The sequence below is a fragment of the Triturus cristatus genome, chromosome 7 (assembly GCF_964204655.1).
Source record: "Triturus cristatus chromosome 7, aTriCri1.1, whole genome shotgun sequence".
Classification (NCBI taxonomy): domain Eukaryota; kingdom Metazoa; phylum Chordata; class Amphibia; order Caudata; family Salamandridae; genus Triturus; species Triturus cristatus.
In genome coordinates, this window is record NC_140590.1 from 750,182,511 (window position 1) to 750,206,809 (window position 24,299).

Below are 24,299 nucleotides of genomic sequence, written 5' to 3' on the forward strand. Positions count from 1 at the left end.
GCAGCACCTCATGATGCAATACCTACATGTCATGGGACGGGGGAGCCATATGATACGTTGGTTCGCAGCCTCCCTGCGTACACAGGTGGCGACCGACTTGTCTCCACTGCGCCGTAAATGGGAAGAGGACTTGGATCGCCCCATGAATGACAAAGAATGGAGTAATGCACTCAGGGGGCCGACGCGGGTTCACAGAAACATGCGGTTTCGACAAATTCAATATTTTATACTACACAGAGCATATCTCACTCCCGACTCTATAAATCGGTATTTCCATCGCGCGGATGCAAGCTGCCCACGCTGCGGGGCTTTGGATGCTGGGCTGGTGCACATGTTGTGGAGCTGTCCGGCGCTGGACTTGTATTGGCGGACGGTGCATGGAACATTAAGGAAATGCACTGGCCAACTGGCCCCATGGGAGTGGCCGGCTTGCTTGCTGCACCTGTTTCGTAGAACCCCGCCCCACAAAGGTCGCCTCTCGTATTTTCGATCTGGGTTTGGTGGTGGTGAAGCGGTTGCTCACCAAGCGCTGGAAGGCAGCTGAGCCCCCCACCGAGCGCAAGCATGGCGAAGTTCCCTGCTGGTGTGAGCGGGGGCGGAGGGTACGGCCCTTTTGCGGGAGGAAACGCTGGGCCTCAGGCGCACACCTATAGCGAACCAGTGGGGCACACATTTGCAGATCCTGATGCAGCTAGATGGGGACGCCCTGAGACTCTGTGGGACACGCGTTGAGGAGGCACTCACTGAGGAGGGGGGGGCGGAGGTGAGGGCCTGGGGTCAAGCATGGGGAACGTTGCGGAGATCTTCCCTGAATCGGGGGGGGTGTGGGGACACTGAAAATTGCCATTAATGGAACTGTTTGTACCAGGGGATGGGGAACTGGTGGGGGGGGGTCGGGTCGGGGGAGGAACCTTGGGGATCTTATGGTAAAAGACCGAACCTGCTGCTGCTGTTATGCTGGGGCCTTTGTTGTTTTGCCTCTTTCTTTTTATCGTTTAATGGAACTGTTTAGATAATGGTGTTGGTTCAGAGACCCATAAGATTCATCTTTCCTAGCACACGGGTGCGGCGCTGGATCCTGTTGTTTACTATGCTCATGACTGGGGGTGTATCATCAGATTTGCTGACTCATTGCCCGTAAGGTAATTCATATGTACTATGTGCTATGTCTATATTAACAAAATGCCAATAAACAGATTTCATAATAATGAGACATTTACTCATACCATATTTCAGACAGAACTGGTGGGCTAGTAGGATTCTCCGGGGGTCTAATAAAAAGATAGGACAGACTTATCTTTTTATATGCAGAGTTCACTTTACGACTGCGGATTCTCGGCAGTCGTAAAGTTACTATAAAATCGTAGTTTGTAAATACAAAAAAAGAGTACATATACATAAAAGTGTAATTTTACCTTTGTGAATTAGGCCCTCAGTTTCTTTGATCATCATAAACTTTCTCAAGGTATCACCAGCTCCCAAATCTTATTGGTGGGCAACACATCACTGCTCAGTTTGATGTAGAAAGGACTGATGCATCATCTGACTTAAACTTAACTGTTTCCATAAAGGCTAGTTCATTGGCAGAAAAATGTTCAGCATAGCTGTAGTAATAGCCTCAGTGTAAGAAACTGGACTATTATTTGAGGTGTTTGACTACCAACCTCAAGAAATCTTCACGACTCTCAAAGTTGCTAAATTAGTTTAAACTCAACCCCAAAGTAGCGATGGCACAGATGAGACAGGCTTAACTTATGGCAATGTGGAAAGTATTTGTGCTATACCTAAACAGTAATAAAGTCAAAATGCAAAACAGTACAAATCCAAAACTGCATTACAAATTAGAGTAAAATTTATAAAAACAAAATGACACCAATATTACAAAAATCCAATAAGAAGAGCTGAAGAATTTTAAACTTTTAAATAGAAAAAGCACCAAAAAGCTCCAATGATAGTCAAGGGTCACAGTAGACCAGGACTTACGCGCAATTTGAAGATGACCACATTAGAACATGGCTTAAATACATCTACTAGATTCGTCCTGGTCAAACATTTTACCTTGTGACTTAGGGCCTGATTTATACTTTGTTGGATGGGATACTCTGTCTCAAACATGACATATATTCCATCTCCTGTATTACAAATGCTATAGGATATAATGTAATTGTAATACAGTGGACCAGGATATCCATCACGTGGTGTATCCCATCTGCCAAAGTATAAATCAGGCCCCTAGTCTTTAATGTCCCAGTCAACCAATGGAATACTCTTTTAAAACCCCCAGGAAGTCAGGGGAGGCACTTAGAGATGCACTGCGTGGCAGGCAAAGGTGAACAGCAGGGTCCAGTTCAGATAAAGTTGCCACTGATCAGCTGGGCAATTCCAGGAAAAGGCTTCTTGTGGCTTGTTGTCTGTCCGGATCCACACAGGAAGTCAACCAACTGACTCATGGAGTCCACTTCTTTGTCCTGGGTACACGAGGAAGCAGGTGTAGTCCTTCAGGGCTCCTCTCAGGGCACAAACAGAAGGTCCAGTCTATTTCTGATCTTCCTCAGGTCCGGAAAGTGCTCTTAGTATCTCAATTCTGTATTGGGTTTTTAAAATGTCTTTAAAGCATGGTCAAGCATGGTTATCACAAATGTATAAACACAAAGTACAAAAGTAACAAAGGAAAATATTACCATTAAACATATTTCCCCTATCTCAACTTACTTAAGAGAGATAGAATTGTTCATGGTATCATACGTCCTTATTATGCATCTTATATAAATCTTCTTTATCTCCTCAGCTCGTGGAGCATATTCTTTATTCAAAGTCTAAAGTTCTGGTTGTGATGTTGTTCATATGTTCAAAAGAAAGGAAAATTAGGAGACAAGACAGGAAAAGCCGGGCTGACCATCTACATTAAAAAATAGATTGATGGTCCTGCAGAATATAGAAAATGCATTCATAAGATGCAACTGAAAACAGACACTGGATCCAGTCATCATGGGTAGGTGGTGCTGATTGTTTCCCCCACCTCACATTTTGGCCACCTCCAAAAAAGTCCAGTGCTTCAGATGACGGGTCAGGTCTGATAGATTGCCTGCATAATGTAACAGGATACACTTTATAGAGAATTCTAATTGGATAGAACCAGTTGATTCATGATCGCAGCTATCTTATGACAAAAAATATGAAGAGCATGTCAAGTCCATAATAAATGTGCCATATGTCCTCCTCGGTTTCCGCACCTCCAGCAATTAGAGGATTTCAATACATTTGCATGGTGAAACCTATAGAGAGACCAGTACCAGTCATGCAAAATCTTGTAATAGCTAAATTTTAGCATGATTTCTCTCATCCGTCAGCCATGGGAGTGCAAGAGGGATGGCCGTGCCTCATTGAAATACTCCCAACCCAAAACAGTTTGCCATCTTCGCTTAAGAGTATTCCTCATTGCATTAGAGTGAATCCCTTCCAAATGAATGGAGTAAAGTGTGGAGATTACCCCCTTAAATACAGTCCAAACTTAGAGGCAGCGATGAATAGAAGAGTTTAACAATGGCTGAGTAAGAGAGCCGAGTTTTGAAGTCAAGCAGTGCTTTAATTGGAGGAATCTTCAAAATTGGGAATTTACAAGGTGAAATTATGCTTGTAGAGCTTCAAAGGACTTGACTTTGTCACCATCTATTAATCATCCCTGTTGGACCTGGTCCTTTTTGCAGGGTTATCCCCAAACTTTTTGCCTTCTTCCTCTTATTTTTTCTGACGTGTTTTTTTTTATTTTAGGACTCTGGGCACTTTGCCACTGCTAATCAGTGCTAAAGTGCTTATGCTCTCTGTCTAAATTGTATTGGTGACTAGTTTATCCATGATTGGCATATTTGATTTACTGTAAAGTCCCTATTAAAGTGCATGGTATGTGCCCAGGGACTGCAAATCAAATGCTACTAGTGGGTACTGCAGCGTCGACTGTGCCGCCCACATCAGTAGCCCTGCAACCATGTCTCAGACCTATCACTACAGTGTCTGTGTGGATAGTTTTAAACTGCCATGTCTACCTAACAAGTGCATCCACGTGTCAGGCACAAACCTTTTACTACACGTAAGGCACCACTAAGGTAGGTCCAAGGTAGCCCCATGGGCAAGGTGCAGTGTATTTGAAAGGGAGGACATGTACTGGTGTGTCTTACATGTCCTGATAGTGAAATGCTGCTACATTTGTTTTTCACGATTGCAAGGACATAGGTCATCATTGGAGCTGCCTTGTAACCTCCAACCTCCAATTGGGAAGAGATAGAGACTTGGGGGCATATTCTCAAGGATCTATCGCTGAGTTATCGGCACTTTATCTCATCCAAAGTTGCGATAAATTTACTGCCCCATTCACAAGCTCGTGCTAACAGCCCATATCACCAGTTTTCCGGCGATAGCAGCCTCAAAAAACATCGCCACGGATGACCCCGGCAACTATCGCTAATGAGATGCAGAGTAGGCACTCCACAACATTCTCAACAACCAGCCAGTTCGGCGATAAGATCACAAAACACCCGGTAAGGCGCGTCAGCAGCAGGAAACTAACACCTGCTCTGGCCTGGTGTAAAGTCGGATGACAACCGACACCAGACAAGGGAGCACAGCCCAGAGCCACACATAAAGAACAACCGAAGCCCCCGAGCAACAGAACATGCAGTCCAGAGCCCCAATAGGGCCACAACACCCCCTCCCGGGGCCCCCCACCCACCCCACCCCCTCCCTTTGGACAAAGAGAATGCACATTGTCAGACTTGGTCCTTTTTGGCAGGTTCACCCCTGCACTTTTTGCCTTAAGCTCGGACATAGTGGTAGTGGTTTTAGGCCTCTGGGCACTTTAGCACTGTGGCCCAGTGTAAAGTGTGTGTGCGCACTGAGTGCGTGTAGTGAGATTGGCCTGCCCTCCCATAGAAATGCATGGGGGATATGTGTGTCCATGGTAATTCAAGATATGAGAGGAGTGCAGGGGCGAGTTTAGTATGTATGAACTCGTGAGAATAAATGCTGCGCAATGGTGTGCGCAGATTTATGGTGACTGGTGGAGAAATGCCACTTTTAGAAGTTGGCATTTCTGTGTACTGTGTGTCTGCCTGATGTGAATTGCATGTCTGGCTTGTGATTGACAGGAGCTGAGAGGTGTGGGTGGCTCCAGGAGCCAGGGTGAGTCAGCCCAGTGATGAATGGAGAGATCTGCATGCAGATGGGAGGGAGGATTTGAACCTGGGACCTGAATAGGGCTGTGCCTTCCCTCCACAATGCTGGCTCCACACCCTGTGGTGTGTCTGATCACTGAGCCCCCACCTGACAAAGGGAAGAGGAGCAGGGCAAAACAAAGTGCTCCAAATCCCCCCTAAACCAGTTCTGACTGGTACCCCCAAGCCCTCTGCTGTGACACAATGGGATTTTGTAGTATATAGGGGCTGTGACCCCATGAAAGTTGTTCCGTTCCTGATATTGACGGAGGGGGGCTTGCTGCTGCTGGGGCCCAGGAGGGACCGCCATGGGGGCTGCCTCCCTGCTGGAGGGCCCTGTGTGCTGGCCCCTGGGCCCAGCTCTGCCCCTGAAACCTCTCCTGAACTTTTACTAAAGGAGCTGTGGCTCCTAGCGCCTGGTGAGCGCTTTATTTCTTTTCCTTGCTTCTAGCGCCCTGGGAGCGCTATATTTTTAATTTGACCCAGAGGAGCGCTGGAGCTCCGCAGCGCCGAGCTGCACAGGATCCCTGAGGGAATCCCCAGCATAGGGATTCCCCCGTTTTGGCTTCCGAGCGGGAGCCCACCCCGCTTATTGTTCGTGCTTGCGGGTGCCCACCCCGCATTATGGTGCCTGTGGTGAGCGGGAGCCCACCCCGCTTATTGATGTTAATTACGAGGGAGCCTACCCCTCAGTGCCGCCAAACGAACACCGCTGCCGGGATCCGCAGCCCAGCTGGTTGGGGGCAGGGCCTGGCGGACGGAAGCGGGAGAGAAGTGCGGCCGGAAGCTGAGCTGCGTGCTGGGGTGGACGGGAGCCTACCCCGCCTCCCCTAGTGCCAATGCCGAGTCCCGGGTTCCAGGAGGGGGCCCGGGTGAAGAGAGGAGGCGGCAGATGCCGCCGATGGCAGCATGGGGCTCCCGAGAGTGAAAAGGAAGCCCGCGCTGCAGGAGAAGTGCTGCAGTTCCCGCAGCGTAAAGAGGCCTGACCGGAGTCTCGAGGGCTTCCCGTGTGAAGTCTCCACAGCGGGAAGCAGAGACCGGAGCCGACAGAAGAGAAGTGCCCCTGCACAAGAGCCCGGTGAGTGAGGGCTGGGCAGGGGACATGGCCGCATCCTTCTCTGAGTGGACCCGCCGTTGCGGGCCGCTCCAACGAGAGGGGCAGTGTTATGTAGTTACGTACACCAGTGGGGCTTGGGGAGCATTTCTGGGCACAGGTTGTCAGTGCCGGTGAAGGCACAGTGCCTTTTCCATGAGCAGACCCGCCGTTGCGGGCTGCTCCAACGTTATCTGCCTATTTGTTTACAAAGCCCCAGAGGCACCACAGGTGCCAGTGCCAGTTCTGTTCTTCAGTTGCCCCGCTTGGCAGTGGGCAGCTGCAAAGTTGCCCCATTTGTTTTAGGAGTCCTGGTGAGGACCCACGCCTACAGTGAGATTCCCAGATGCCCAGCAAGTAGTGGGCAGCTGCTACGTTTAGGCCGCAATTCTTTTGGGGCATGTTGTTGAGTTAGGAGTGAGATGCACTCCATTGCCCCATACTTTCCCAGCTGCCCAGCAAGTACTGGGCAGCTGCTACATTTAGGTTTGCGCAGTGGCGCACCCTTGACTTTAGCTGCTTAGGCGGCAGCCCTGACTTCGGGACATAGGGCATCTAAGCCCCTGAGAGATGGCCAGTTGGCCAGGGGGACTGTTAGGATTGTAGGGTGCCAGGCCCTAATGTGATTATGTAGTGCTAGGAAATGTAATGTATGTACTATGTTTTATGCACCCTGTGTTATACCTCTAAATGTGTTTTTTATGTATGAGGTTGGTTTGTATATTATGGTTAATGCTAGTGAGATTATGTTCCACTGTTATTTATGCCCCTCCTGTGAGTTATGCTTAGGAGGTTAGGGTCTAATGCGTTTAGACTTATGAGAGGATTGCATAATGTGTTTATGCTGGTTATGAGATGTATTACTTTTACTGAGTTCGCTTTGGGATGGTTCTGACAGTGGTCCAGTGGACCCTGTCAGGTGTATATAATCCCTTGTAGATATGACCTAGTGCCAGGTGGCACCGTGTATAATATGTGTTTGCTATTCTAATGTGTTATGAGAATACAAAGGCTATTTTTGATATAACCTTGTGTGGAGTTCCTTTTGTAGTGGGCCTGGGATGTTGTTGCTGTGTGTGTGCGCAAATGCTTTACACATGGCCTCTGGGATAAGCCTGACTGCTCGTGCCAGGCTACCAAGGGGGTGAGCAGGGGTTATCTTTGGCGTGTAACTCCCTTGCCCTGATAGAGTGGTGGTCTCTGCCTGGCTTTGGTGCAAGCCTTAGCCAACCAGAGATCCCATTTCTATCACACATCAATGCCACGAAACCATGAACCAAACAAATTGCCTGAAGTCGCACAATCACAATACCTAACATACAGGTGTGGCCAGAAAAAGAGAAACCATACATTCATATCATATAATCCAAATAAAACGTTTATTACAGAAATACATAAAACAACAATCTTGAAGAGGCACGGCGGGTCTTCTCTGGGCATTCTGCAAGTCACAGCCTGTAAAAGACGGAATACAGATTAGAAGGTGTATCATGCGCCCATCAAAGTACAGAGAGAGAGAGCAAAAGAGAGGGAGAGAGGGGGAAGAGGGGGAGAGAGAAAGAGAGGGAGAGATAGAGAAAGAGGGAGAGAGAAAGAGAGGGAGAGAAAGAGAGAGAGAGAGAAAGAGAGGGAGAGAGAGAGAAAGGGAGAGAGAAAGAGGAAGAGAAAGAGGGAGAGAGAAAGAGAGGGAGAGAGTAAGAGGGAGAGAGAAAGAGGGAGAGAGAAAGAGGGAGAGAGAAAGAGAGGGAAGAAAGAGAGGGAGAGAGAGAGAGGGAGAGAGAGAGAAAAGGAGAGAGAAAGAGGGAGAGAAAGAGGGAGAGAGAAAGAGGGAGAGAGAAAGAGAGGGAGAGAGAAAGAGGGAGAGAGAAAGAGGGAGGGAGAAAGAGAGGGAGAGAGAGAGAAATAGGAAAAGAGGGAGAAAGAGAGGGAGTGAGAAAGAGAGGGAGTGAGAAAGAGAGAGAGAGAAAGAGGGAGAGAGAAGAAAGAGGGAGAGAGAAAAAAAAGGGAGAGAGAGGGAGAGAGAGAGAGAAAGAGGGAGAAAGAGTGCGACACTGCAGACCCAGGCCACACTGCTTACCTGCAGCCACTGGTGTGTCTCCAACCATGTGCCGGTACACACTGCAGTCCCTCATCTGAAACAGTTGCCAGAGACATGAATGGCAGAGTCCATACAGTAATAATAATCCACATTTATAAAGCGCAAACACTCACCCGTAAGGGTCTCTAGGCACTGGGGGCCGTCGGGAAGATTAAGCAAGCTATTGCCCAGAGTCACATGGTGCTGGGCTAATCTGCCACCGGCGCCGGGGATCAAACTGTGATCCCCAGATTCCAGAGTCAGTCACCCTGGCCGCGGCGCCACACCTCTTCCCAGTAGCACACGCCATCAGCGCTTGCCCATCCCCTACGCACACAGGCCGATGCACCCCAGCCCCTCCCGCCGCCCAGCGGAGATTGCCCGCCCCTACGCAACCAGGCCTCACTGCTCACCTTCTGCCACCGGTGTGTCTCCAAGAGGGCCCACCACGTGCCGTTGGGACCCCCAAGCCCGGGGACCGCGACCATGGCACACTTCACATCATGCAGCCCCGCACCGCGGGCCACCAGGTCTCACATTTGATTCTGGGTCTTGATTTCGCTATGGCAGAGAACATATCAGTGCACCGGCCTCATCTCAGGCTGCCCACCCGCTTAGCCCTCGAGGTGCCACTAACTCTGTGAACCGTGAGGCGACACCACGTGGCGGTAGGCACGCACTGCCCGCTGGCTCAGGCCTACACTGCGGTCCAGCAGAGCTCACAATAATGCCACCATTCCGGCCCCCTTGACGGTGCATCATAGCAGGCTGCATACCCCTCAGCACTTAAGGTGACCCTACCTCAGTGCACCGAAAGACACCGTGCCGTGGCAGTGTGCCTGTGCCTGCCACAGTGTATCCGGTGCCACCAAGTCTGTGCCCCGCAAGACATGGAACCTTTATGATTGATTCCCGTGGTGTGGACACCATCATGTCACCCCCGGCACCGTCAATGTGCTGTGCCCGGGCCCTAGGCTCTCAGGCAGAAATGATAACCACATGGAGACACCCAATTGCAGAGTGGAAAAGGCCCTTCTTATTGGCAGGGTCACATATCCTGTGACGGCTGTGCTGGATTGGTGTGGGCGTAAACCAGCCGTGAGGGAGTGACTGTGGCATGCTGACAATTAGACCTGTGAGCAGCAGATCCCTACAGGGAAGACCTGGGACATGTAGCGTTGTCGTCCCCCCTGTGAGCGTAAGCAGAGTGGGCTGGCTTGGCATATGCCAGTCCAGCGTAAGGGTGTGAACAATGACCCCCAGGCTGTGGGCGTGGTTCCGTTCTGGTCTGGGCAAGGAAGTAACTAGTGCGTGTGTCTCCGTTCTAGTGTCGGCGCCACCCGGCACGCATTCGGCAATGTGTCACCCTGTGACCCAAGTCCCACAACATGAGCAACATGGATGTAAGGGGAAATCATTGATCCTACATGCATCCATATCTCCACACTTAAGTATTAGATTGCTCTCTAACTAATGATCTTTTGGTTATTGTGCATAATGTATTACTAGTTTGTTTTTTGATGATCAAATGAAAATTGGTCATTTATGTTTGGAATATATGTACAGGTAAACACTGCTGCTATTATACAGCTTTCTTTATACAATATTTTTTTTTTTTTAAAGATGGTGAGCTTGGGTAAATCTAGGTGAGGGAGAGAGTTCAAATAGCGTGAGAACTGTGATAGGTACATAATGTAGAGTTTGGTAGAGAGGTAAAGAGAGAGTGATAAGATAGAAGAGGTGATGTGATGATGGAAAGAGAGACATAAGACAGAAAGTTTATTCTTTAACTCGATTACCACAAAATCCCTAAGACCATGAGGGTTAAGGTGGGGTAGGTGGTTATGCGGTTTAACATTCTCTGAAGTGTGCATGCCCATCAGACAAACAAAATCTGTTCTTCTGGCTATCTTGATCACTTTATCAGGGGGCTCTTTGGATACTGGAGGTCTCGGGCAATCACCCAATTTGCCCATGCCTTGCAACAAGCACCAGAAATCCAAGAAAGATCAGAACAGGTGCAATTTCTCACATAAATATATGGAAGAGCATGAGTGAACCCAAGAGCAATGGGCAAAGGCTATGTGTCTCAGGGGAGCATAGTGTAGTGTGCAACAAAGGCTCAAAGATTATGTGTAGCAAGGGACTACCTTGTATTCTGCAAGATGGAAGGGCAGGGTAACTTTCTTCAGTACAGGGAAGTGCAAGCTGATGTATATTGGGAGCAATGAATGTCATGCATCTGGAAGGACAGGGTGATTGGCAGTAAGGGGCACAGACGGGTATACATTGGTGGACATAGTGTGATGTGGAGCAGTGAGCACATGCTGATTTGCACATGCTTAACGTCCACTGGTAGATGAGCAGGTGGTGATATCAGAGCCTTTTGCGGAACAAAATAGCATACATGGGTTTTGGTCTGTGCACATGGAGCCTGTGTGCACGCTTGTGTGCATGAGTATCTATATATTTGTTGATCAGCAGCATGCATAATAACCTTCTCTCATTGACAGGAAAGACTCCTCCCCATCCATGACATTTATTAGCTTTTAACAGGGAAGTGATTGCAGCTCTAGGTGTTTGTAAGATCTAAATTCATAGATGGACAGAGGGACCTCTAACTTTAAACCAACACTCCCCTTTACCAGTATTTCATTATTTCAAAAGAACGGCTCTATCCTTTAGAGACAATGACTATTGAAGGTTTTTAAATACCAGTTCTAGCTCCAGAAGAAATTGCTACCAGAGGGAGTCTACATACAGCCACATGGGCACACATTGATTAGACTGATGGCAGGTGTGCATAGGGCCTGTATCTGTTAGTCTGTCTGTATGGGGTTATTCATGACTATACATACTGCATGTTGGTCTGTGTGCATGGATACATATATGTTTGTGGTTCTGTCCATTCAGGGGTCTTTATATCTGTGTGCATGGTTGTCCATATTTTTATGTGTTTAAGTGTTTATATCTGGAGTCTCTAGAGATAGTTGTACAGAGGTTTCTTCCAAGAGAGGAAAGTAAAATTAAAAGATGTCAGGCGTGGCTCTTGCTCAAGCTGGCATAACATATTGAGCTAAGGCCCAGACCCCAATGACCAGCCTGACTGGGATCCTACTGCTGTCTAAGATGCCTGCCTGACTGTTTTATGGCAGAGCTGGTTGAAGTATTCTATTTATGTGAGATCAGTGGAGTGAGTGAGGGTTTCATATGGCCTCTGTACATATACACTGTTCTTCCATCATTGTCTTGTAGTTCTGGTTCTTTAATGAGCCTGTCTACAGGCTGAAATGCGATGTGCACATGTCTTGCACCTTTAATAGAAACAATGTGCACATACACAGCCCAACTTAAACATGCCAACACTTTCAATGGTTTCACAACAGAGGGTCAGTGACAGCATTTTCTTTTATTTGTTTTGTTTCAGATGTGCCATTTAAAAAACAAAAAACACAGCTGTTACATAGAAAACTGATGCCGTGGGACTGACCTGACCACATATCAGGTGGCCTCCCTGTGTGCCCTCTTTGCTGGACAGATAAGAGAGGCCCAGAAGCAGTGTGTTCACACTGCATGTCATTCTGCTGCCTGCATGCAGGGCCCTCACCAATGGTAGTGAGGCTCCACGAGAGGTAGTTTTTATGATTCATAAGTCATATTACTATCATTCAGTGCACCCGGCAGTGCACGACAGCCTCAGCCCAGCCCCTCCTTGCTCCTGTCTGTCCCTCTGCCTCAGTCTCTTACTCTGGAGACAGCTATGGTTCTTTTAGTTTCAGTATTGGTAATGCAGGCAGAGTTGAGGCCGAATATCACGTGCACTGTCTCAAATGTCAAGCTTATCCATATATTTATTAAATAACAGAAACTGAAAGGTCGGGGCTTTCAGTTGGAGGGCCAGAGCACATTATGGCCCTGACAGGGCCCCGCTCACCCCTCCACCCCCCCATGGCTACGGCCCTGCCTGAGTCGCTCTGCTGTGGGCCTTGCTCTGTCAAGTGGTGCCAAATCCAGTCCTGGGACCTTTTTGTGCCGCAACCAGGAAACCGACGTGTCGACTCCAAAGTGTCATTATGGAACCGGTGCACCCCTGCAAAACTGACGCATCGCCACTGCCTGCACCAAAGCTGTGGATACCGTTCACCAAGTGCACGACGTCACAACCTCAACTTTCAACTAAGCCCCGACTATGCTGCAGCACCTCTGAAGAACCTCTGCTGCATGAGCCTCGGACACCGCATAACGACATCCGCAGTGTACCATCCTGACTCTGACCCATTCCAGGCTCTGCAAGTCTTTCGACCAACGCATCGCCTTCACTTCAGCCCAGCGGATCGACTACAACACAACAAAATCGACGCACCGTGCTCTTGACATTGACATATCACTGTTGCAGCACCGCCTTTGGAAACCAAAGCCTCCCACATCCAACCGACGCATCACCTCCTTTGCGCAACACATCGTCCCCGGATGCCAACGCCTCAACGACCTTGCACTGCCTTCAGGATCCGACATATCACAAACCGTAATAAAATAACACCAAAACAAATGAAATCCTATCACTAAACCCAGATTCTTTTTAAGTGTTTAGTGAAATCTAGCACCTAAAAAAACCAAAATGCCAACTGTGTGTATCTGGTTGCGTGAGACCGTACCAGAGTCAAAAGTTAAGGTTGACCACGATGGAGCACAAGTCAGATACACAAGGTGGTTTGGGCCTGGTCTTGGCTGAACTACGGACCGAGATACATTTTTAAAGAAAAAGTCCAGGAGAAGGTAGATTGCAGCGGGGCAAGGCAGCAGGCTGCATCATCACTGGGGAGCACTGGATGAAGTCTCAATGAAGCCATTGACAACAGCATGAAAAAGCTCTGAGCAGAAGAAGCAGGATTTCCAGACTGAGTAGTTTGTCGTTATCAATGGAGAGCTGGTCACCATCGAGCCCAGTAAAGTTTTTTACCTACAAACTTAAGCAACTTTCTGAAAACCAAAAACCTCCAGCGGGACAGAGCTCCAAGCTGTAGCAGAAGAGGGCTCCATGAAGCCAGACACTGTCACTGAGCGATCTTGGTGAACAGGATTTGCTGCTGCGTAGAATAATGTAGCAGGAGCTACTGCAATGTCAAACCAACTGGCAATGCACCTCGGGTGGATCGACTGTCAGGTAGCTCTTTGTCTTCTTCAGTTCTTCTAGTACATTCCGTTAAGCTTTTTGAAGTCCCATGATGTTGGGCTAGGCAGGAGCTGGATCTCTAACTCCACTTCCAAGAGTGCAGGACCTGGAAGGCACCGCTTGGTGGGGGGGGGGGGGGACGGGTGGATTAAAAATCACTCCAGCGAAGAAGAGGTGCTGAGTTCAAGGTCTTTGGAGCTTGTTATGCCCCTGTAGTTCACACAGAAGGCCAGCCAATCATCCCTTGGACTCACGTCTGGTGGTCCTGTGTTCATGAAGATGGTCCAGTTCTCCTTCAAGCATCAAGGCAGGCCTCTAGAAGCAGGGAAGTCCTCTGGTGAGCAAGGCATTCCTCAAGCAGCAGGGCTGTCCTCTGGTAGCAGCAGAACAGACCTCTAGGAACCGGAGAGAGGATGTGGCCTAATGGCTAGATCAGTTGACCTCAGAGCAGGAGAACTGGGTTCGTGTCTCGGCAGGGATGCTCAACATCCTGTGATTCTGGGCAAATCACTTAATCTCCTTGTGCCTAACAAAAATGAATGTGTCTTTCTGTAAGGCAGCTGGTGCTCATGTAAAGCAGTCTGATACCTGTGGGTCTAGTTCATGCTATATAAAACTAAAAAAATTAAAAAGGCAAGCCTCGCAGCAGGGCGGTCCTCTAGGGGTCCCGGAAGTCATTCTGAGCCTTCCACAAGTTCAGAAGAATACTGAAGAGGTGTTCTGGAGGTGCAATATGTATACCTAGTGGCAGCCTTTGAAGCTGTGGAATTTCCCATGCTACCCTCACATCTGGTTCTGGAAAGTTCTTCCCTTAACCTACCAAGGCTCCAAGAAGTCTGGGGTGGAAAAAGGTCAGTGCCAGGTTCCCTAGTTTGTGTGCTGGCGGCAGCCCATTAAACTGTAGGTGGGCAGGGAACAGCCAAGTCTGCCAACATCTAATCCCTATTTGTCTCACTGAGAGGAATACACAAAGTCCAACACCTAAGCTAATCGCAGTCACATGACCAGCCCATCCAAGCACCATGCATCAGGTGTTAGACTAACACATTTCAGAGTGGTGGCCCGCATCACCGCACTGAAATGCATTGTCACACATTTATAGCGCCTCATAGCAAGCTGGAGACGAGCGCTGCTAATTAAACCACACTGACAGAGTAAAGCCTGGCAGCAGCGCCTCTGATTAACTCAGGACGTCACAAGCATAGTTGCCCAATCCCTGCTGCAGAGACAGCCTGCTGAGACAGCTTTGCAGGGAACACTGTGCGAGAAGCACGCCTATAGGCCGCAGGCACACTATAGTTTATCTTTAGAAGCCTGCCTCACAGCTGGGAGCCTGCCGCCACTGCTGAACCAAACACCAAACACCTGAGCTGCATTCTCCTCAACGTTCGCTGCCTGCACAGACACGCAGTAGAAATCTGGGACCCTCCTCAGCACCCTCTCGACTGTTGTCGCCTTCCTCACAGAAACCTGGACCAACGCCAGCTCCGCAAACGACATCACAACAGCCTTCCCCGATGGATACGAGATCCAGAGGAAGGTGGACTCGCCATCATATACGAAAACTTCCTCCGACTCACCACATCCAGCCCGAACGACTCCACGTCCCCCATGGAACACATGCATTTCCAGATCCAGATCAACCCCAGAATGACTCTATACGGCACCCTCACCTATAGACCTCCCGGACCACGCTCCATGTTCACCACTACCATCGCAGACCTCATCGCACCCCACGCCATCGCATCCATGGACTAGGTATTCCTCAGAGACCCAAACTTTTACCTCTACAACCACAGCGGCCCCAACTCCACCGCTCTCCTGGACAACCTCGCCAACATCAGACTGAGACAGCTTGTCAACACCCACACCCACAAGGCAGGACATACCCTTGACCCCATTTTCACTGGAGGACACAACTTTCACTTCGGCCACACCACAAAACCCATCTGGAGAGACCACCATTGTATCTATTTCTCCTTCTCCAAGCTCACTACACACAGGTCTACACCTCACCCCCCCATTTAGGAACTGGAGCAAGATCACCGAGGAGCAACTCAACTCTGCACTCAACCATGCTCCTCCCCCACCACAACCAACGCCAGCTCTGCAGCCAACGCACTCCACAGCTGAATCACAGAACTGCGCAGACACTCTCGCCTCCATCCAGAAACTCCCGCAGACAATGCACCACGAAAGCCACCTGGTTCACCACTGACCTCCGAGGAAACCAAGTGCATGTGCCGACGACTTGAGAAAGCTTGGAGGAGCAGCAAAACCCCCAAAGCATGCTCCGCCTACGAAACCGCTATGACAGAACACCACCACCTCATCAGAACCACAAAGAGGAACTTCATCCAGAACAGAATACTCACCAACTCCCCCAACACTAATAAACTCTTCAGCATCATCCAAGAATCCAAACCCCACAGCGAATCCTCTGACGTCCCTCTCTCCCTGGACCTTTGCAACAAACTCTGCTCCTACTTTCATCTGATGATCAGAACTCTTTACAGCAACTTCGAAAGCAGAACCTAGACTCTGACCCTACTCCTCCAAACAACACCGCAACCCAGACCACCATCACCGCCTGGACCCCCGGTCACCACAGAAGACACAGCAAAGACCATGAGAAGTATACACTCAGGAGCACCCACCAACCCCTGCCCGCCCCACATCTTCCACAGAACTGCCTCCACCATTGCACCAGAACTACGACGTACCATCAACTGCTCTCTCGAAACAGGCACTTTCCCTGATGACTGGAAACACGCAGAGGTCATGTGCCCATCGCAGACTCGACGGACCTCAAGAATCTCTCTCCTCCCCATCACAGCCAAAGTTACAGAGAAGATCGTCAACAACCAGTTCACTACCTTCATAGAAGCCAACTCGATCCTTGATTCTTCCTAATCCAGAGTCCACAGCAACCACAGCACGGAGACCGCCCTCCTAGCCACCACGGACGACATCTGCACCCTCCTCGACCAGGGCCACTCAGCAGCCCTCATCCTACTAGACCTCTCAGCAGCCTTCAACACAGTCTCCCACCGCATAATAACTGCCAGACTCCATGACACTGGCATCGGGGAAACTGCCCTCGACTGGATTTGCTCCTTCCTCACTGGCCGAACCCAAAGAATCAGGCTCCCACCCATTCACTCCGAACCCACAGAGATCAGCTGTGGAGTACCACAAGGATTCTCACTCAGCCCCACACCCTTCAATATCTACATGGCCCCCCTCTCCACCATCGTCAGAAAACACGGACTCAGCAAAGTCTCCTACACTGACGACACCCAGCTCATCTTCTCCCTCACCAACGAACCCGACATCACCAGACACAGATTCCAGGACTGCATAAAATACGTCGCTTCCTGGATGAGCAACAGCTGACTAAAGCTCAACTCAGAGAAAACAGAAGTTATCATCCTCGGGTCCACCCCCTCAGCATGTGACAACACCTGGTGGCCCATCACCCTTGGCGAACCCCGCACACCCACAGACCACACTTGCAACCTCTGCATCGTACTCGACTCCTCCCTCACCATGCACTGACAGATCAACGCCGTATCCTCCACATGCTTCAACACCCTCTGCATCCTCCGCAAGACCTTCAAATGGATCCCACCCGAATCCAGAAGGATCGTCACCCACGCATTCATAACCTGCAGACTTGACTATGGGAATGCCCTCTATGCCGGAATAAACAAATCTCTACTCCTTGAACTCCAGACAATTCAGAACGCCACAGCTAGACTTGCCCTCTGCATCCTACAACACCACACCACCCAACACCTATGAGAACTTCACCGGCTCCACATCCAAAAAGAGAGTGACCTTCAAGCTCCTCACTCATGCCTACAAATCCCTCCACAACATTGGACTCCAATACCTCAATGAAAGAATCTCCTTCTACGCACCCAAGAGAAGCCTCCGATCCGCCGATCTTGCCCTAGCCGAAATACCGCGCATTCGCAGAGCCAGAGTGGGGGGGCGCCGATCCTTCTCCTACATCGCAGACAAGACCTGGAACAAACTCCCACTCAGCATGAGACAAGCCCCCACACTGCAAGCTTTCAGGAAGAGCCTCAAGACCTGTATCTTTGGATGAGACAAAGCTGCGTGAAAACCCACCCCCCAGCGCCTTGAGACCCTCGCGGGTGAGTAGTGTGCTTCACAAACCCATGATTGATTGATTGATTTTGATCACTGTGGTGTCACAATAAACTGAAGAGGCCTTGTGGGTGAGTCAAATAGAAGAAGAAGGAGGAGTCAGTGACAAGAGATCCTTGGGAGGGGGCACAGTGCGTGCAACCTCTGCTTCCGAATTTCTGGTGTAATATAGTACCTCTTCATTCCATCAGAGTAGGTGCTGTGAGGGCAGAGTGCATGATCTTGTAACCTAGTCTGGTGCACTTCGGTGGTCTAGAGGAACACTTGCTCACCTCCGAGAGGTGAGAACCGCCACTGTGGAGGACTGGATCCCCCGCGGCCTGGCTCCCCGTGAGTGAAGCTGTCAGCAGAACTCTGGGCCGGTCCATGCGTATCTTTAGGCCCCCAACACCAGAATCCCTGTGCAACCCCTAGAAAGGTGAGAGATACCACCCACATGACATATCTGTGATGTTATATGTGCAGAAGGGAGAACGGCGCACTTCAATTAATAACATGGAGACGTAGCAGGAGATAAGTAGGTAATAAGGATCCATGCATGAGCAATAACAACATGCTGAGTATTAAGGAATCAAAGATTTAGCTCGAATCCATGTCTTCTTGTCTTTAAAGCAACTTTTATTTATCACTGCTCAATCTGTAGTATCAAACATCTTCAGTAAGGTCTGGCTTTTTAGTCAAAAGTGTACAGAAAAGTTACACTACGTGTCCCTGAATGCAACTTTATATAGGATAAGAAAATTGGATGAGAAATGTCATAAATGGCTGATAATGTAACACATTATAAGGCCACTTTTGGAAAGCAGTTCATCTGTCTTGGTACAACTGAATGTTGCTCTACAGCCATCAGCTCAGGCCACACTCCCTGACCTTCACATGTGTGCACCCGGCTCAGGAACCCACAATTGAAACCATCTAGTTAATCGAATTCAGCAATGCGGCTTTAGTTTATACTATTTTTTAAACTTATTTTTATTATAGTACTGCGTTATTTGACACAACAATTTGCGCCTCATGCAGTTTACAATACTCCTGATCTGCCCAACGGGTTTCCATCAAGACTGCATTTCAACATATGTGATGTATCTGGGTTTACTCACCCAGGCCATGGATGTGTGCATCATCATACAATGTTATCAAAATATGAATTGCTGAAACATAACTACTTCAACAAAGAAAACACTACCCAACAACAATTTGCAGCAGTGTCAAGTGATGGTATTTCTTTTCAAAGTATTTTTAGCATATCTTTAGTGCATTTATTTGGAGCTGGAGTCTGTCCACAATTCAAAGTGAAAGAGTCAGTGGATGTGGTGGGGGAGGGCGAGGAATCCCACCTCTCATCTATAACTGTCCCTACTACATGTGCGGGACCTGGCTGCCCCTCGTTTCTGGGCGTGGCTGAGGGTGATAGGGCTGTGTCGTCTGTGAGTCGTCTGAGTTGGGCTCTGTGAGGGTGTTAGGTCTTTGCAACCCCTCCAGCATGTACCCCCAGTCTTCAATATCTTGTTCTGCATTCTCGTCTTTGCGCACTGTTTTTAAACGGCGTTCTTCAGCCACACCCCACTCTCTCATGTCCGACAACCGTTTGTCCAATCTTGGGGGGAGAGTTTGAGTCCAATGTATTGCAATACGCTGCTTTGTTAAAACTAGGCCTAGCAGTGCGAATTTGTATCTTGTACACGTACTTTTCTTTGGGGTCAGGCGTACCCCTAACAGGCAATGCTTAATGGATGCTTCTATATTAATGGCTGTGAAAGTGCGTAATATCTGTATTACCTGGTGCCAATACCGCTGCAGACGAATACACAACCAGGTCATATGTAGGAAAGTTGTTGGGTCTATACTACATCAGGGGTGGTGGGAGTGGCGTCCCAGATTAAAACTGGCAAGTCTCTGAGGAGTCAAGTAAGTGCGATGTATATAGTGAAATTGAATATGTTTAAATCTGGCATTACTGGCTATCTCCCGCACATGCGCAAATACTCTTTTCCATTCTCCTTCCGTAAAGGGGACTGGAAGGTCCTCTCACCATTGCCCTTTTATTAATGTGTCAACCATGCGGTCTTCTTTGAGGGCCTTGTAGCAACGGAAGATTAAGCCTTTAGTGGATCCTGGGTTGAGCATCAATGCCAGTGTATGTGACTCTATTGGCTCCTCTGGGAAAGAAGGCCATATTTTGTGAACTGTGCGAGATATTTTGGTATATTGAAGAAACTGACACTCAGGGATTTGATACCATTCTCTTGCTTCATCAAAAGTCCGAAATGTCCCATTTGCAGATAAGTCTCCCGCCGAGGTGCATCCCCCTTGTACCATTTGGATATATCCATGACAGATTGGATTTGAGAGAATCCCTGCAACCATTGTAAAGGGAGCGAGTTTGGGTATGGTGGTCTGCGAATAACCAGAGTGACCGCGCGCTCCCAGACTGCCGCCACCAGCCTGATTATAAATGGACATGTATTAGGAACCTGCATGCCCATCATTGGGTACCACAGGAGGTCTGAGCCCCTATGTTGATCTGCTCTGAGCGCTTTTTCTAGATTGTGCCCCTCCAAACACCACTATGCGGCGTACTGTAATAGTCAAGCGAAATAGTAGAGCCTAATATCAGTGTGTCCAAATGCCCCCAACTGCATGTCCAGTTTAAGCACATCTAATTTCACCCTGCTCCATCCGTCAGCCCATACTAGCGATACCAGTAATTTATTTAACGTAGCAAACGTAGAGGTCGGGATATGGCAGAATGTATTTTGTAGAGCATATAGACACTGAGGTAGCATGACCATTCTGGCAAGTGCAACTCGTACCACAATTGAAATGGAGAGTCTGTTCCAAAAGCTGATTGACTCTTGCAGATTTGCAATAACTGCACCAATATTTAGTGCATATTGGTCTCGGGGACTATGTGTCACCTGCATGCCAAGGTATCGGAAATGGTTTGTTTCCTAGCTGAACTCTACCTTAGGGAGGCCTTGCGTTTCTTTCTGTGCTAATGGAAAGATGACGGTCTTCTGGCGGTTAATATGGAGCCCTGATACTTTTCCAAACAAATGAAGTACTTCTAGCTGGGCCGATATAGCTTCTTCTTGATTACAGATATACAGAATAGGGGTGGGTGGAATTTGCGTAGTCACGCTACGCAAAGCTCCACGAAACGGTAAAAAATCTCTGCGAGCATGCATAAATTCCGCGAACACGCGAAATTGCTTGTTTGTGATGCTTTTTTCCTGTTCGCGAACGCTGTTTGCGTGCTCAGGGGGAACTATATCGCAAACACGCAAAAAATTCCACGAAGCCGCAGAACGAAGAATTTCGGGCAATTCCACGTTCTCCGCAGAACGCGAAATTATCCAAATTCCGCGAGCGGAACGGAATTTACCGCCCAGGCCTAATACAGAAGCGCATCGTCCGCGTACAGTGAGATCATGTGTGTTCGCCCGTCAACAGTGATACCCCACCCCTCCATATTTCGCCGCATTCTAATGGCCAGAGGTTCCATAGCCAAAGTAAATAGCAACGGGGAGAGAGGACACCCCTGCCGTGTGCCTCTTTCTATTGTCACGCTCTCTGATATTCGGTTACCTGTAGGCACATGGGCACTCGGGCTCCGATAGAGTAGCTGGACCCATGCAATAATATCACAGCCAAGACCCATTTTTTTAGAATCTCCCGCATGTATTCCCACAGTATGGAATGCTTTTTTTGATATCTAGGGTGGCCACTCCCGCTCTATCATCGGTAGCAGTTGTCGAGTGCACCACATGCGAGAGGCAGCGAATATTCATGTGCGTTTCCCTTCCCGGTATAAACCCAAACTGATCTTCATTAATCAGTTGGGATACCACTCTGCTGAGACGGGTCACGAAGGTCTTGGCAAGTATCTTTATATCAACTCTAAGCATTGAGAGAGGCCTGTACGAACCCGGATCCTATGTGTCTCTACCTGGTACAGGAGCATAACAATCCGAGTCTCCCTCATGGACTGAGGAAGGACACCCTTATCTTTAGCCTCACTCAGGGTCTCTAGCAGCCTAGCGAGCAGTCTGTCACTGTACATTTGATACATTTCCACTGGTAGTCCATCTGGGCCAGGGGTTTGGCATCTGGCTATGCTCCGCACAGCCTCGCGTAGTTTGTCTAGTTGGATTTCTGCACCTAAGGCCTGTGCTTGTTCAGCTGTGATGTGAGGATCTGGTATATCTTGTAGAGGTTAGAGGGCTGTGCAATCCCTGGGGCTTCGTGATATGTTGCAGCTAGGTGGTCATAGTGACATTTGTTGATTCCTGCCTGCGCATTTATCAAAGTCCCATCTACGTGTGTTAGCATTAGGATTAGTAGTGGGCGGTCGCTCTCTTTTTAGCAACCATCCTAGGAGTCCTCCTACTTTGTCACCTTCTCTATGCAAGAGTTGATGGTAATCCTGCCTTGTAAGGCAGTTAAGTCTTTCCCATATTCCGGCTAACTTGTCTATGGACTCGTAGTAGGGAATCATTGTGTGTTGCCGTGGGTTGTGGTTCGTGTTGCAGTACGGAAAGTTTGGCTTCCGCTTCTGTAAGCTCACGTTCTCGCTTGCGTCTTGTCCTTCCAACCCTGGACAGACATTCACCCCGGATCACCACCTTAAGCTTGTCCTATTCTAATGTCCTGGATGTGGCAGTTGATCAGCTTGAGTCAAAATACCCCGTAATTGTTTCTTTGCGCTTTGTGCAGAACATGTTATCATTAAGGACGTCCGGGCTTAAACGCCAGATGGGTAGCCTCAGCCTGGTACAAGCAGTAGGACAGGGGCATGGTCTGATAGGAATCGTGTGAGTATGCGGGTCTGCACAGCAGCTGTTATGGCCTCTCCTGAGAGAAGGAATCGATCTAGTCTACTAGAAACGTCCCGAGCTGGCATGTAGCACATGTATCCCTGCAAGCTTGGGTGGGTCTCCCGCCAGATATCTACACATACCAAGCAGCGCATCACTTCTTGAAGAGCTGAGGTAATGTTAGGTTTGGTGTGCATTCTTGATGGGTTCCTGTCAAGATTGTCGTCAATTACAAAATTAAAGACCCCCGCCCATATAAGAGGAATTCCAGCATGTGGAATGAGCAGTTTTTCCAGTTCCAATAAATAATCTCCATCATCTGCGTTTGGGGCATATGTGTTTACCAGACAAACCTGAATCCCATCTAGTGTGCCATGAATTACTATATATCTACCTTCTATATCATCGGTATAATTGTGCATCTGGAAAGGAACTTGTGGTGCCACCCATACCAATACCCCCCCTTTCATTTGTGGAATATGTAGAGGCATATAGCTGTTATCTCCATTTCTTGTGCAGCTTTTGAATTTCAGAGTGTAGTAGGTGGGTTTCCTGCAGCATCACCAATTGTGTCCCTTGTCTGTGAAGGTAGGAGTGCACTCTGTACCGCTTTGTAAATGAATAGAGCCCCCTCACATTCCAAGTTATAATCTAAAATTGTCCCATATGTCTGTGCATCTACACCTGGCTCTTCCCTATTATTTATTTGTTCCGTCATTTGCACTGCTTTCATGTAACTAGTACATTTCCCACAACTTTCAACTTTTCCCACTCCCCTGTGTAAACACCATATCAACAATTCATGCATTCCCAATCCTATTAACCCCTTCCATCCCTCCCCATTTCCCAGTCCCCGAACAGCCTTCAAATCCATTAAAACTAACATAACATCAGTGTCATTATGCATGTAGGTCATGCTCTTAACCAAATCTGTTGTGGACCAATCAAATCTCATCTACAACTATAACACTGATTCACACTCAATCCACGTTACTTATACTCTATACACAAAGTCATCTAAAACTATATACTGAGCAAGAGTGTAATGAATCATGCCAATCCACACCAGTGAATCAATCAGCTATCTCACGCCAACTCTTGGCCTCCATAAATTCAACAACTTGCTCACTTCTCTCCCATCCCTCCATTCATTTCACACACTCACTCTCAACACTTTACTGAGGGCTCAATGATTAAAAAAGAAAGAAATATAAACTAAGACTGAATAATAGTGCAGCTGAGTGAGGAAAATATTAGTTAGGCCTGGGCGAAAATTTCGTTCCGTTCGCGGAAATTGCGATAATTTGACATTTTCGCGTTCCGCGGAGAGCGCGAAAATGTCAAAAATTCCGGCTTCCGCAGCTTGGCGCTAATTTGTTTCTTGCTCGCGCTGTAAAATAATACATTCTCGCGCGCGCGCGATCGCCTTACCTGAATCCCTGCGTTCGCCGACAAGTTTTCTTTATCCGGTCGCGTTCTCCATGAGATGTTGTTTTGTTTTTAGCCATTTGCGCTGTCTCGCGACAGTTCGCGCGCGCAGTGACGTCATGCGTCGCGCGATCACGTCTTTCTTCTCGCGATCATGCACCGCGAGACAACTCAAAACAAGATGGCCGCGCCCGCAAGCAACCACATGGGTAAGTTGGCGACCCGCAACCATGCAGAAAATCTCGCGAACATGTCGGAAAAAAACTTCCGCATCTTCGCGATATTTCCGCTTGTTTGCGATAATTTTAAACATTTTCACGATAATTTG

At 48.5% G+C, this 24,299-nt stretch overlaps 1 protein-coding gene and 1 long non-coding RNA gene across 3 annotated transcripts in view; one reads left to right on the forward strand and one right to left on the reverse strand.

Annotated features, from left to right (window-relative positions):
• Window positions 1–24,299, forward strand: part of DNAH17 (dynein axonemal heavy chain 17) — a 14,992,541-nt gene that overhangs the window by 7,555,766 nt on the left and 7,412,476 nt on the right. The gene's annotated exons all lie outside the window — the stretch shown is intronic.
• LOC146810464 (uncharacterized) overlaps window positions 7,658–24,299 on the reverse strand; it is a 145,457-nt gene continuing 128,815 nt past the window's right edge. The window contains exons 3-4 of the long non-coding RNA XR_014966595.1: window positions 8,378–8,432; window positions 7,658–7,755 (exon numbers count right to left, since the gene is read on the reverse strand). This is a non-coding gene — a long non-coding RNA (uncharacterized LOC146810464). The remainder of the gene's footprint in view (window positions 7,756–8,377; window positions 8,433–24,299) is intronic.